We start from the raw sequence: 13,623 nt of genomic DNA, 5'->3' as shown, positions 1-13,623 counted from the left end.
TGTGACAGGCTATAGGAGACGTAGACCTACAGCTTTACGTGGAATTCGAACCACACGGACTTCCTCAAACACGAAATATGTGCCTTTGTACGCGAGAGTTCGGGTTCAATTTCAATTGGAGAGCTTTAAACACAGTACAGTGGTACAGCTCTAATTTCAAATTATAGGTCTTTTCCTACACAGCGGGGGAGTGGGAAGTGTGGCTCAGTTGTACATCGCTTACCTCTGGTACAAGAGGTCATACGGTTGATCCTAGAATATGTGATCTAGTACTGGATAGCGTTACTTAAATTCTAGCACCGAGGTCAAATGAGAAAGAGTCTATAGTTTAAGATGGATTCCCAACCACCGTAATTCGTTCGAATTTCAAGGCTGTCTCATCGGGAAACGAATCCAGGACTGTGGGTACCAAAGGCACACACACTGGCCACTAGAGTTGCAAGAACGACAGGCAAAATCATTGATAATGATGATGATAAAAAAAGAGTAAAAAAGAAATAATTTAGAAACTACGGAAGTGTACCTTGAATTAAGAAATTCGGGACACCATTCTTCAGTGGTAGAACGTTCGTCTCGGACGCTAGGGTCCTTGGTTCGATCCCAGGTCATGAGAGTTTGTGGTGAGCGATATTCGTGCCAATGGTTTTCCCGGGATTCTTCTACATTCTCATTCCACCAATTATTTCATTACAATTCACTTTATTTAATCATCCGTTTCGTTCACGCTAAACAGCATTATCAGGGAGTGTAAAATTACGAACTTCTCATTTCTTTGAATTCACATAAAATAATGAACTGTCTATGATGCTAGGTATACACATCCAGGATTCTGTCTCTCTTCACCACGCACACCAGACGCAAACATGATTAATCTTACAGCTGTACGAAGGGGATGGTAGGTTTTGTGTGTTTCTTATCTGGCAGTTTTTTCAAGTTTTTCTTTTTTTTTAAAAAAAAAGCGAATTTTTCAGCCATATTTATACGTATTGTAATTACTAGCAAAATACCCGTTCTTCGAATAGGGAGAATGATTTCATTTTGGACCAAAAGAGCTGAATTTGGATTTAAATTTAATCGGAAGTGTCACTGTTCGTCTCAGCGATCCGCAAACTAAGGATTGGACACTAATACCGATCATTTTTGATGATATATCCTCCGCCTATACGTATCCTTCGCCAAGTTGCTAAGCTGAATTTGGATTTCAATGGCATCGGAAGTATCACTGTTCATCTCATCGACCCCAAAAACTGTGGATTCGGCACTAATATAGGTCATTTTCTATCATGTTTATATATATCTCTCTCCCTCCCCTAAGTTGCGGGGCTGAATTTAGATTTAAACGACATCGCAAGTATCATTCTTCATCTCAGAGACCCCGAAAAACTATGGATTCGACACTTTAATATACGTCACTTTCGATCATTTTTTTTATATATATATCCCCTTCTCTTCTAAGCTGCACCGTCATAGTGAAATAATAAAAACCATCCCAGATTGTTCGAGAGTTATTAAGTCACAAACGTAGACACTTTCATTTTTATATATATATAGAGAGAGATTGTAGGCCATATATTCTAAATTTTTAAATGCCTGTGTCTACATTATTTGATTTAACTTTTAACAAAATCGCAAATGAAATAACAATACATGATATGTAGGACAACATCTTAAAAATGTGTCCCACCTTACTGGAACACAAACATAGATACTATAAACATTATATCTTGAAGAAAGAAAGAAGAAACTGTGCTTCTGAAACAACGATCATGCAACACAAACATAAAAGTAACTTTCATAGTTCCACTTACGTTCTCCAAATAGATAACAACAACCAGGGAATCTCTTTAGTTTCAGGATACAGTTTTAAGTACTAAATTATAATCTCACAAGAACTGAACAAGTACACCCACCACCATCACGTTTTCACATCAGACACTGCCTTGCACCGCATTAAATCCACATCTCGTATTTTGCTCTCTTGGCAGCCACGGAATGAGTCATATTAACAAAGATCCATTTTTTATTCAGAGACGACGGGAGAGGAGGAGGAGGAGGTTAGTAAAAGATTGTAAGCAAGAAGTGGCTGTGCTGTTCCATCTGTTTCACAAAATGAAACGTTGTTGCCAGCCTCGTTAATATTTTTATCATCTGGTTCACTCACTTGATTTCGTTTCCAACCCAATATTTCATTTACTAAGCGTTTGAACAAAATATACACCCTCGCTCAGATGGGGCCGCGGTGGCTCAGTGGCAGAGCGTTCGCCTCTGGTATGTCGAGTACCTGGTTCGATCCCAGCGTGCACCAAGTGAACTTTGTGATGGACAAACACCGTGTGCGTGGGTTTCTCCCGTTTCACCACTTTCTTCATTCCATCACTTCATTCATTTCTCATCATCATCGTCTCCTTTAGCCTAACCGACATAACCGTGGGACGTAAAACAAAGTTTTCATTTCATTCCATTTTTTCATCGCTCAGATGGCTCATTTGGTACATTTGTCGAAATCTTAAACTCGTAGCTAGAACACTAAGACAGGAGGAGCCGAGATAACTTTATTTATTTATTTATTTATTTTTTTAGGTTAACGCCTAACTATAATGCACTGTTACTAAAGGAGACGGTGGTGATAAGGTGAATGATAATGGTGGAAATGTCGGAAGTGAAAAAACGGGAGAATCTAACAAAACCCACGCACACGATGTTTGTCCACCTCAAAGACGACCTGGCGGGAGTTGGGATTGAACCAGGGATCCCACACGCCAAAGGTAAGCATCTAGAGCAAAGGTAAGACACCATTGAGCTACCGCGGCTCCGAGATAACTTTCGGGGCGCTAACTTAAGTTCACTTAAACATTCTTGTTTTTTGTATATATATTTATTTAAACAAATAACCGAAAGTGTCAAAGGAAGCTGAAGGTAATCGCAGGGGATTCAGCCACTTCTAGATACAAACCTCCCAGTTCCGCATCTATTTTCAGCACCAACGATATATAAGACGTGTCTCTACAGTTCAAGGTGAAATCCTAACTACTGAGAGTGTTCTCAATACTCTCCCACCGTGAATCGAACCATAGACTTCATACAAGTGCGCGAGCTAGCCACTAGACCACCAGGAAGGGAGCAACAAGACACATTCAATGGGTCAACATCTACCCACAGAACGTTTTTAGAACACGGCAATCAGTCATTATGAAAATTTTAAGGACGTTCTGTTGGTGCCGTCTTACATTCCATAGCGCCACAACGCAACGTAAGTATTAGGGTGCTATAGGCACAGGAACGGGTACTCTTTAAAGCCAATATGTGACTGTAAGATTAGGTCGAGCCAGGCTCTAGACCAGCACTACTCAAACTTAATATATCGATAATAATAATAATAATAAACTTAGCAGCTACACGGAAGGCATTAACATTACGTGTAATTGCTCCCCTTACGGAGAATTGCATGAGAATGACGACAAATGAAATGAAATATCTAGTTTCACGTTTTATATTTGTGTAATGTGGGTTGAAGGAGACGCATACTTAATTAAAGTGAATAATTATGAAAGAATAATGGAGATAAGAATGTGGGAGGAAACGCGAGAATCCCAATAGAACGCATAGACATGATATTGTTCACCACAAAGTCACACAGTCGCGGATCGAAGCAGGGACTCCTCGGACGAGCGCTTTACCACTGAGGTACCGTTATTCCATGCTAATGATGCATATGCAGGTTTACTTTTGGCACACCACTCCAATTAATTGTTGAAAAACTACCTTATTATTTATCCTAAATATTTGCGCTGGGCGATATGAAAACATCTATTTGGCATAGATGAAATTCAAGGTGGCCATCAGAATTAATTGTTGAAAAATTACAATTCTTGGCTTAAGTTTAGAGTTGCCCCTCCAGTCCAGAGTTGCCCTTGGACTTTGCAACATAAAAAAAAAAAAAAAAAACAGTGCTTAAAGTATTAAAATTTGTTACATTTCACTTAACTTCAGTACTCCGTGGGCTTCACAAAAATTTAAAAGGTTTTCTTCATTATTTTTGCGCATCCGTTACACCTATTCGCCATATTTTACAACTACCATGCTGCTGAAACCTTCCGCGAATGCTTCCGCATCCGGCAAATAGTACTGACTTCCACATATCTTTTCTCGTATTAAACATAACTCTCCTGCCGAAGTTTACATTCCTAAACATCAAATAAAAACTTCAAATTATCATTTCTTACCTCATTTCTCCTGTAAATTTTCCTTATTTTTTATAAAAAGCGGAGGGGTAACTCTAAACTTAACCCCAATTCTTTTACGATTTACGCATAAATACGATCCGGATGCGTGGCATAAAAACTACAGTGCAAAAAACATAAGAAAACTTGTACTAGGTGACCAGTAAAGAGCACGAATGATATCAAACACAGACAGAGAAGATTGAAGCTGGTGGGCGTCCGAAGGGAGAAAGCGCGTCAACGACGGTGGGTATACACACAAGCGAGGGTAGTGAAAACAGATGGGTTTTGGCAATGGCATGAGTTTCAATAGCACTTGTCATGATTTTATACTAATAGTATTCCACTTGTAAACATTAAGTACATCTTCTGTGCACCGTGCAGAAATTCACCGCCGATGGAAAATAGTATCTAATATGTTCATCTTTCCTATACACTCACTTATTGTATCTGTCGTAAAATACTTGTAATGATTTTACACTAGTAACCCTATACTTGTAAACCTAAAATACAGCTGTATTATTTTGTATTTAATTCTATCGTGTGCAGAAATTTGTTCTTCATATACACGTCTTCTCATGCAAAGTATTGAATTCTATCTGTATATCTTCCAAAATGTGTGTGCCAAAAGTAAGCCAGCACCTTATCTCGAGGATATTAATTAAGTTAAGAGGCATGTAGCCTACATACATAAATTCCTTTAAGATTTATTCTTTATTTGTGAATTAGCAGCTTCTATCAGTAAATTTTCCAAATATTGGTACCCACAATCTTGTTCTGCACCTATGTCGATACTTCTACGCTAATTCAATATCAATAAGCTACAACAGTATGTTTACACCTACATACCTAACTGCGACTACTTACGAAGAATCATGACAAGCAGTACTCAGGAATTCTGAAAAAGTATCAAGTAATCTCGCAGTAACTTAATCTCTGTAAATTCAAGAATATCTTGATCTACCACATGGAAAATCAACTCTTTTTAGATAGATAAGAAAAAATTTGTTATGATTATTCAAAGAAACAAACTGTTTATTTTGCATTCGTAATTAATAGGTTGGTGCAAAAAAAACTATAAGTACTCTCTACCAAAAATCACTAATTGAATGATAGCTTCTTGTATAAATACACTTCTGCTCAAATACATGATTTTATAAAGCGGTGCAGATTAAGAATACGTGATCACCCTAATTTACAACAAAGTCTGTTAAAGAGTAATGTTAAAAGAACTTACAGTATTTATGTAGTGGAAAACATCTCTGAACATAAAACAACCTTAAAAATGTAGTTCAGTAATATACAATTCTAATAAAGAGCACGTATAATACTAAAATTTATCTGAGAAGTAGGACTATTTAGACATTTCTACTTTGCGAAATGGTTTGCGTTGTCAGTATTGATATGTTACCCCATTATCAAAAAATACTATTCAAATCAATGATTACTTCATATGCTTGGATGAGAAACTAAGCACATATGAAGATCACTGTGTTTCATTAAGTCAACTTATTTCGGACCGATTATTTTCTCACTTATCTCCTACCTTTTCTCTAGTTTCTCATATTGCCGAAACGACAGCGACATACAAACAAAACATCAAGGACAGTGAAAAATACGAAGACTTTTCAGTGGGCATACAAACCCCCCGAGCCGGCTCGGCCTTGAGATCAGTAAAAATATGTGTGAATAGCAAGCTAGAGCCCCTAAACTCCTACAATAATAATAATAATAATAATAATAATAATAATAATAATAATAATAATAATAATAATAATAATAATAATAATAATAATTCTCTGAAATATTTACATTATTCTGGAATAATTCGTGTATTTGGTGAATCACTGTTGACAGCTGCACACCCAAATAATTTTGCTGAGGAGGGGGCGCCAAATGCGAAAGATTGGAGAGGATCCGGACCAAGCAGACGTTCTGTGAGTACGCTTCTAGTGCAGACGAAACAAATCTATTATTTAAAAAAGCAAGTTTTTATTTTGGGGGGGAGTGTATCCCTGATTTTTGGTAATAACTTTTCAAAGTGCACGTAAAGTTGGCTAAGCTAAAGCTATAGCTGCATTGCCTTCGCCTGTAATCAAACATCAGACTAAAACAGTACTTGAACTCCCTCGTGTGGCTATATGGTTAACATGCACGCCTTTGGAAGGGAAGATCCGGGTTCCATTCCTGAGGGAGCTCATGTGGTTCGAATTCCATGTTAAGATGTAGGGCTAAAGTCTCATACAGCCTCGCTGCTGCTCATCGAGGTGCTAAACTCAAATCAAAACAGCTCTTTCGCTTGAAGTATTTTTATTTTAAAATTATGCTCCTCTGTTATAGTTAAAATCATACGTGGTTACAGTTGAAAGTCATACATGGTTATATACAAAATATACATGACATGTTTATAACAGCATCTATAACTGACGTAATACCCTCCCCACTACGACCAATTGGTATGACTTCCTACCAATACCTATCCCACCCTTTTCATAGGCTAGTCTACCCCTCAATACGATTCTCATTGAGAATCGGCCGATATCTTACAGTGGTATTGGCCTTGGCGTAGTCGCTAACGCGCTTGCTTTCTGTACGAGCGATCCCACGTTCGATTCCCGGTGGGGACACTCGGTCGAAAAAGTGTAATAGCTTTTTCAGGCCAGCCATCTTGAGTGAAGCTTTTCCTTGGTTTCCGTCATTCACACCGGACAAATGCCGGGATGGTCCCACCATAATAGCCCCAGGCCGCTTCCTTCCTTCCAAATCCCTATTTTTATTCCCTTTCATCGGATAGTGTGCTCACCGAGGGACGTCATCCCTCATATACGTGATGGGCTAAATGGCCTTAGATGCTGACAGCGCAGAAAACTAATTTCTTACACTGGTATACTTGTGCCCAGGACGGACTGTGCCTCGCAATCTAGAGCCAAGCGATGGCCACCCACCAGCCCTTAGACACGAGCGAATTATGCCAACAACACCAAACACCCACAAACACTGGTATTACATCAAAGATCAAGGATCACAATCCAACAAATGAAACACTCCGACAAAACTTTAATTTACAGGCAAGATGAGAATGATGACAATTGTTAATTTTCCTTAAGAACATCGTTAAGATCTCCATAGGATATCACCGCTGGTGTTGTTATGGCATATCACGTAATGATCAGGCAACAAAAAGCAGAACTTCAGAAACTGTCGTGACATTTACAAAATAATGAACGAGTTAAGAAGAGAGAAAAAGAATGCTAAACTCGTGTCATTTTTATTTCCTTTCTTTCATTTTCTCTGCTTTCATCCGGTCCTCGTTTACTTTCAAGAGATGCTACGTGACGCAATAGATAAATTCACGCAGCGCTAGGTCGCCTAGCAACCCGTTTATTCGTTTTACATCTTCGTCGTCCAGGCAGCACTGCACTACACTACATGAATACACGAGAACCTTAGCAAGGTTACCGATGACGTCAGCCAACCCAGACGATTGGTTTCACATTATACACAAGCCAATACTTATTGAAGTAATGGTCTTATCTCAAATGAGTCAACAAATAGAAACGATCTAACGTTATTACTTGGTTCAGAAGCACGGTAAGTGGGCAATATAGACCTTCCATTTACGATGCCCAGCAGCCGAGACATTACTGTTGCAGTCCGTAAAAGACTTTTAGAAACCATCTCCTTAATATTACAATCTCTTACAAAAGAAAGAAAAAAAGTGCGATTTGATATTACCAATTCCGACAAGAAATTGTGTTGTTAAGATTTCATATCTGATACGAATTGTCAAGTTAGTTTTATGGGAACAAACGAAAACAATAAATGTGAGGCTGAGCTGCGCGGTTTATTGAACAATTATGGATCAATATGCGTTATCTCCTGCCTATTTCCCTGACCTAGCCCCAATTACAAGATATTGTTCTTCGATTAAAATTGATGGTTGTTACCAACTATTCATTGTTACGGACATTCGTTGCAGAGTCTCACAATCGCAACTCTTTGATATTATTATTATTGTTAATGCGTCCCATCGTCTAATCTGACTAATTCAAGATCAGTGGCGTAGTAGAAGGTTCGACCCCACCCCTCCAAATCTTAAAAAGGCAATGCTGTATAGTTGGTAATTTATTTATCATGAGTGCTTCACGAAGGGTGTGATATAACATTTCTGTACCTGAGAGCATGAAATGCGTAAGTCACAAATCCTTGTTTTCCAGAAAACAGCCCAAAAACACTTACTTAAGCACTAAATACATATTGGACATACTACATTATATACTTGGTTAATTACGTCGTCGATTTCTCTGTAAAATTGGGGGGCCCGTATATTCATAAATACAATACGGGGGCCCACATGAGCTTTGGGAGGCCCGGGCCCCCTTGGTCCCCCCAGGATCGGCGCCCTTGGTCATCAACCCGTATAGAACAAAACAAAACCAATCAATCACTGCAGACCTCCGAAAGACATACACAATTGGTTTTATTAACTCACTTTCGCCAAAAAGTGGACTTAAGCACTTCATGCTCTCAAGTACAGATTTTAAATCATATTTATTGTTAGATATTATGTAATGATTTGTGTGTCTTGCAACACTGAAAAATGTTCTTCATTGTATTCGTACAATCTCTTTATCATTTTAGAGTTTTATGCTATGAATAATGAGAAACTAAAACAATGTTTAAGATCTAACACTTGCACATAAGAGTTAAAATATTTCTCGCAGCAATAACGAGACCAGAATTGTCATGCGCCACGTCTTGTCTCGAATTTGGAAATGCACTTTTCGTCCCGTTTTCGAGACGAGACATGAAATTTCTCGTCTCGTTGACAATACTACTACCAATGTATTCAACCCAGTTTGACAGCATATTTGACTTCATCATCAGTGAGGGGAAAAATGCTTTCCGGAAAGAAACATTCGATTGCAGCACCCAGCATACTTCACTATGACCCCTCGACATGCGCCAAGCAGCGAGACGTGTGAACATGGACATTATCGAGTTCAGAACCCTAAACAATGGTTGACGAAACTGATATCTTTGGCAACTGTGAGGTACAGAGATTGGTGGGGGTTTTGATTTTCATTTATTCCGGAAGTTGAGATACCTTGTCCGGAAAGCACTTTTCCACACTACACAAAACAATGCTCTTAAAAACAACTCAATTTGTCTACCACTGTTAACGTGTGGCGTTAACACTAAAACCACCTCTTCCTAGAATTTCATAAATATCTAATAACTGACAGTGAGAATGTGCATTTGTTGTTATTTTAATCAACATCGCCTTCCTAGGGTTTCATAAATATCTAATAACTGACAGTGAGAGTCCCAGGATATTATAAATCTCTAATAACTGACAGTGAGAGTTCTAGGGTATCATAAATATCAAATAACTCACAGTGAGAGTCTCAGGGTGTCATAAATATGTAATAACACAGTGACAGTACTAGGGTATCATAAATATCTAATAAGTGACAGTGAGAGTACTAGGGTTTCATAAATATCTAATAACTGACAGTGAGAATGTGCATTTGTTGTTATTTTAATCAACATCGCCTTCCTAGGGTTTCATAAATATCTAATAACTGACAGTGAGAGTCCCAGGGTATTATAAATCTCTAATAACTGACAGTGAGAGTTCTAGGGTATCATAAATATCAAATAACTCACAGTGAGAGTCCCAGGGTGTCATAAATATGTAATAACACAGTGACAGTACTAGGGTTTCATAAATATCTAATAAGTGAGAGTGAGAGTCCTAGGGTATCATAAATCTCTAATAACTGACACTTGAGTGTGTGTATTAGTTATTCCTAACAAACTGCTGTCAATATAAAGGACGTAACTTTGTAAACTTCGCCAATACTTTTCGAGACGAGAAAGCACTTTCTTTATACCTTTTCCGAGACGAGACAGCCCGAATCCTAGTCTCCTGACCAACAATAGTCTGAACGGAAGATGCGATCCGTCCTGGCTATCTAACGTACGGAACGAATCTTTTGATACACATCGCTGGTTAAAGCCAAGACATAAGCCTCTAAGCCTCGTCTATCTTTAATTTAGAATTAAAAAAAAAAAAACTTACATATAACATTTGCAATTCACTCTGATTTTGGTTATCTAGTCCCGGAGTCTTTGCTCTAAACACTTAAAGCAAGTTATTAGAAACAAGCTGTAACACTTCACAAATTCATAGCCACACATTCAAAGTACAATTAAAGACACACAAAGACATGCCTTGGTTTTAAAATACACACTCACATAAGCACTGTATTGACGTAAATATATGGTAATGGAGCTCTTAGAAGTTTGGTGGTCCCCTTGGAATGAAGAAGTGCAGAGCAGACCAAACGGACTTAGTCCTCATGCCACTGATAAAGCAACAGACAGTTATACTAATGGACAGAGATAGCATTTAGAGAACTGTTTGTATAGTTGACAACACCGAAAGAGTGAAAACAGTGGGGGAGGGGAGATACAGAGCGGGGAGTTGTGAGCTCATGTCCCATTTGATTGGAATTACTCGTCTGTGGTATGAATCCTAATAGAGTTAACTTTTTTTTTCTTACATTAGTCTCCCGATCGGCGTTGCCACTTCATTATCTAGTTTTAAATTCATTTAACCATATGCCCTCGTCTCGCGGATAATGAATAAAAAGTGGAGTGGAAAACTTTTGGTATACAAACGCTGTTTTGTCCTTTGGAGCGTAATTCGTGCCGCAACAACACATCTACTACGACGATAATTCATACATATGAAGATGACGATTCGTTAAACACGTACACGAAGCACTAATTGGAACAGTACATCAATTCAGATGAACAAGATGACCGTAACCAACCGGTTTAAAAAAGGCCAAAGCTTCACTTGTATTTTAAGGATAGATTTCAAGGATACAGTGCGGATCTTACGACCTTTTAAATTTCAACACAAGAAAAAGTACGCATCACGGTCAGAAATCAAAGGAAGTGCAAATGAATTTTCTCGTGTAACGTTTCACGAATATGCCCTTTAGCCTAAAGGAGACGGATTCTTACGTAGTCTTGCAATTTTACGTCGCATGATTGTGCCGACTAGGCTAAAGGGGACAATGACGATGAGAAATTAACGCAATGGTGAACTGAATGAAGTGGGAGGAAACAGGAGAACCCGAAAAAAACCACGCCCACGGTGTTTGTCCACCACAAAGTCTACTTGGCGCGAGCTGGGATCGAACCAAAGACGCTATGCACCAGAGGTGAACGCTCTACCACTGAACCACCGCGGCCCCTCAGACGGATGATTCACGACAGTGGATCATTATGGAACAATTGGTGGGATAAAATGTGGGAGGAATCTGAAGAACTCAGAAAACTCACATGATCTAGGATCGAACCAGGGATCTTTCTCACTACAGGTGAGCGCTCTATCACTGAGCCACCTGTTTCCTATCGTCAGCAATCCTTCATAAAATACTAATCCGACTACTCTTTAATCAGGGAGCAAATAATATGAACGGATAAATTAATGTCGTAATACTGTAGAATCAAAATCTACAAACGCAGAAATACTAATGGTTAGTTTGGTTGATTAATTTGTCATTAGTATCAAAGTAATGCTTCCCTGTCCCAAATGACCTCGAATAACTCAAAATTTTGCAATTTCAGGAAATGGCTCATCTACCTCCAATAGGAAATGAAAACCGTGATTTTTCTGTGAGGCACGGGTACAAGATAGCTCACCTCTGGTTCAAGAGATCACAGGTTCGATTTCTGGCTACGCAAGCTTGTCGTGGACAACATCGCGTTTCTAGGTTCCTCCCACATCATCATTCCACGGCATTTTTTTAAAAGAAAATAATAATTAAGTTTCATTAATCATCAGTTTCGAGGGCACGGTGGCGCAATGGTACCTATGGTGCGACGGGTTCCTGGTTCGATACCCGGCCAGGTAAGTTTGTGGTGGACAACATCGTATCCGTGGTTTTTCTCGAGGTGCTCCTGTTTCCTCCCACTTTCTCATTCCACCAATTCTTCCAGCATCATTCATTTGCCTTAATCATCATCTCCTTTAGCCTAAAATGGTGTAATCGTGGAACGTTAAACAGAAATATATCATTTCATTTCAATCTTCAGTTTTCTTTAGCTTAAAGGTCATACGCAAGGGCGGATCCAAGGGGGGCTAAGGAGCTAGAGCCCCCCCCCCAACTTGACGCTTAGGTTTACACTGGATAAAATGGACTTCAATTCTGCTTTACACTGGATAAAACGGCAAATTATAGTTTAGCCCCTCCCTTGATCATATCCTGGATCCGCCACTGGTCAGACGTATATAAAATTAAACATTTAATTTCCCTCCAATAATTCGAACGCGGGATTTCTGCACCAAAGTCACACATGCTAATTTCCTAGACCAGCAAGAAGGACGATTAGATAATATTTTGTAACCCATAAGCTTAAAAATTATGAGAAATTATTTGTTATCTGTGCACCACGAACATCGTTTCTTAGAAACAGGAGTTTGATATTCTCATTAATTAAGAGTCTTCATCCCGGCGAAATTAAAATACCGCTAATTTTACAGTAATTATGTGATATCTTCAAATAGATCAAATATAATTGAAATATGGAACAAGAGCGCCCTAGACAATATTATTTTGCGTGAGGTACCGTTATCACAAAGTCACCTAGTGGCTTTCCGTTTTCAGCTGTTTAGAAACGCGAAAATAAATGCCGATTTTCAAAATGGCTCGAAATCGAAAGCAGATAAGTGAGTCGTGATAACGGTTTCTCATGTAAAATATTATTGTCTAGTGCGCTCTTGTTCCACATTTCGATTATCTTTTTATCTATTTGAAGATATCACATAATTACTGTAAAATTAGCGGTATTTTAATTTCGCCGGGATGAAGACTTAATGAGAAAATGTGGAAAATGGATAAGGTTATACTATACAGCGAACACAAGAGGCGGATCCAGAAGGTAAAAACTGGGGGGAGCAGCCAGGCCAAAGACTATGTTAGGTATATCATGAGTTTACTATAAACTTTCAAAAATAGATAAATACGCGTAGTAGCTTGAATTATTATTATTATCAATCAAACACTGGGGGATCTAGGCCACCACCGGCTTTGAACTAGAACCACCACTAGCGAACACTAAAATTTCCTGTTTTCTTTACAAATGAAAATTGCTGATTCTCGTTTCTAAGGAAAGATTGTCTGGGTGCACAGATAAGAAACAATTTTTCAAATTTGAGAAAGTACTTTTTTTTTTTTTTTTTTTTTTTTTTTTTAGTACAACTATGAATACCACCAGAAATGTATTACTTGAATCTGTCAAGCGTGAAAATGACGTAAGACAAAAGCAAAAACATAATAATTATTATCACATACAGATACTTAGTTTCAGAACTTAACTTTCC

General features: G+C 38.5%; 1 protein-coding gene across 4 annotated transcripts in view; it reads right to left on the bottom strand.

The window, feature by feature from the left end:
• LOC145672053 (rho guanine nucleotide exchange factor 10) overlaps nt 1-13,623 on the bottom strand; it is a 423,449-nt gene that overhangs the window by 84,272 nt on the left and 325,554 nt on the right. The gene's annotated exons all lie outside the window — the stretch shown is intronic.

The sequence above is a fragment of the Thermobia domestica genome, chromosome 15 (genome assembly GCF_964235325.1).
Source record: "Thermobia domestica chromosome 15, izTheDome1.hap1.1, whole genome shotgun sequence".
Taxonomy (NCBI): domain Eukaryota; kingdom Metazoa; phylum Arthropoda; class Insecta; order Zygentoma; family Lepismatidae; genus Thermobia; species Thermobia domestica.
The sequence above is the reverse complement of the archived record's forward strand: the minus strand, read 5'-3'. Positions and strand labels throughout refer to the sequence as shown.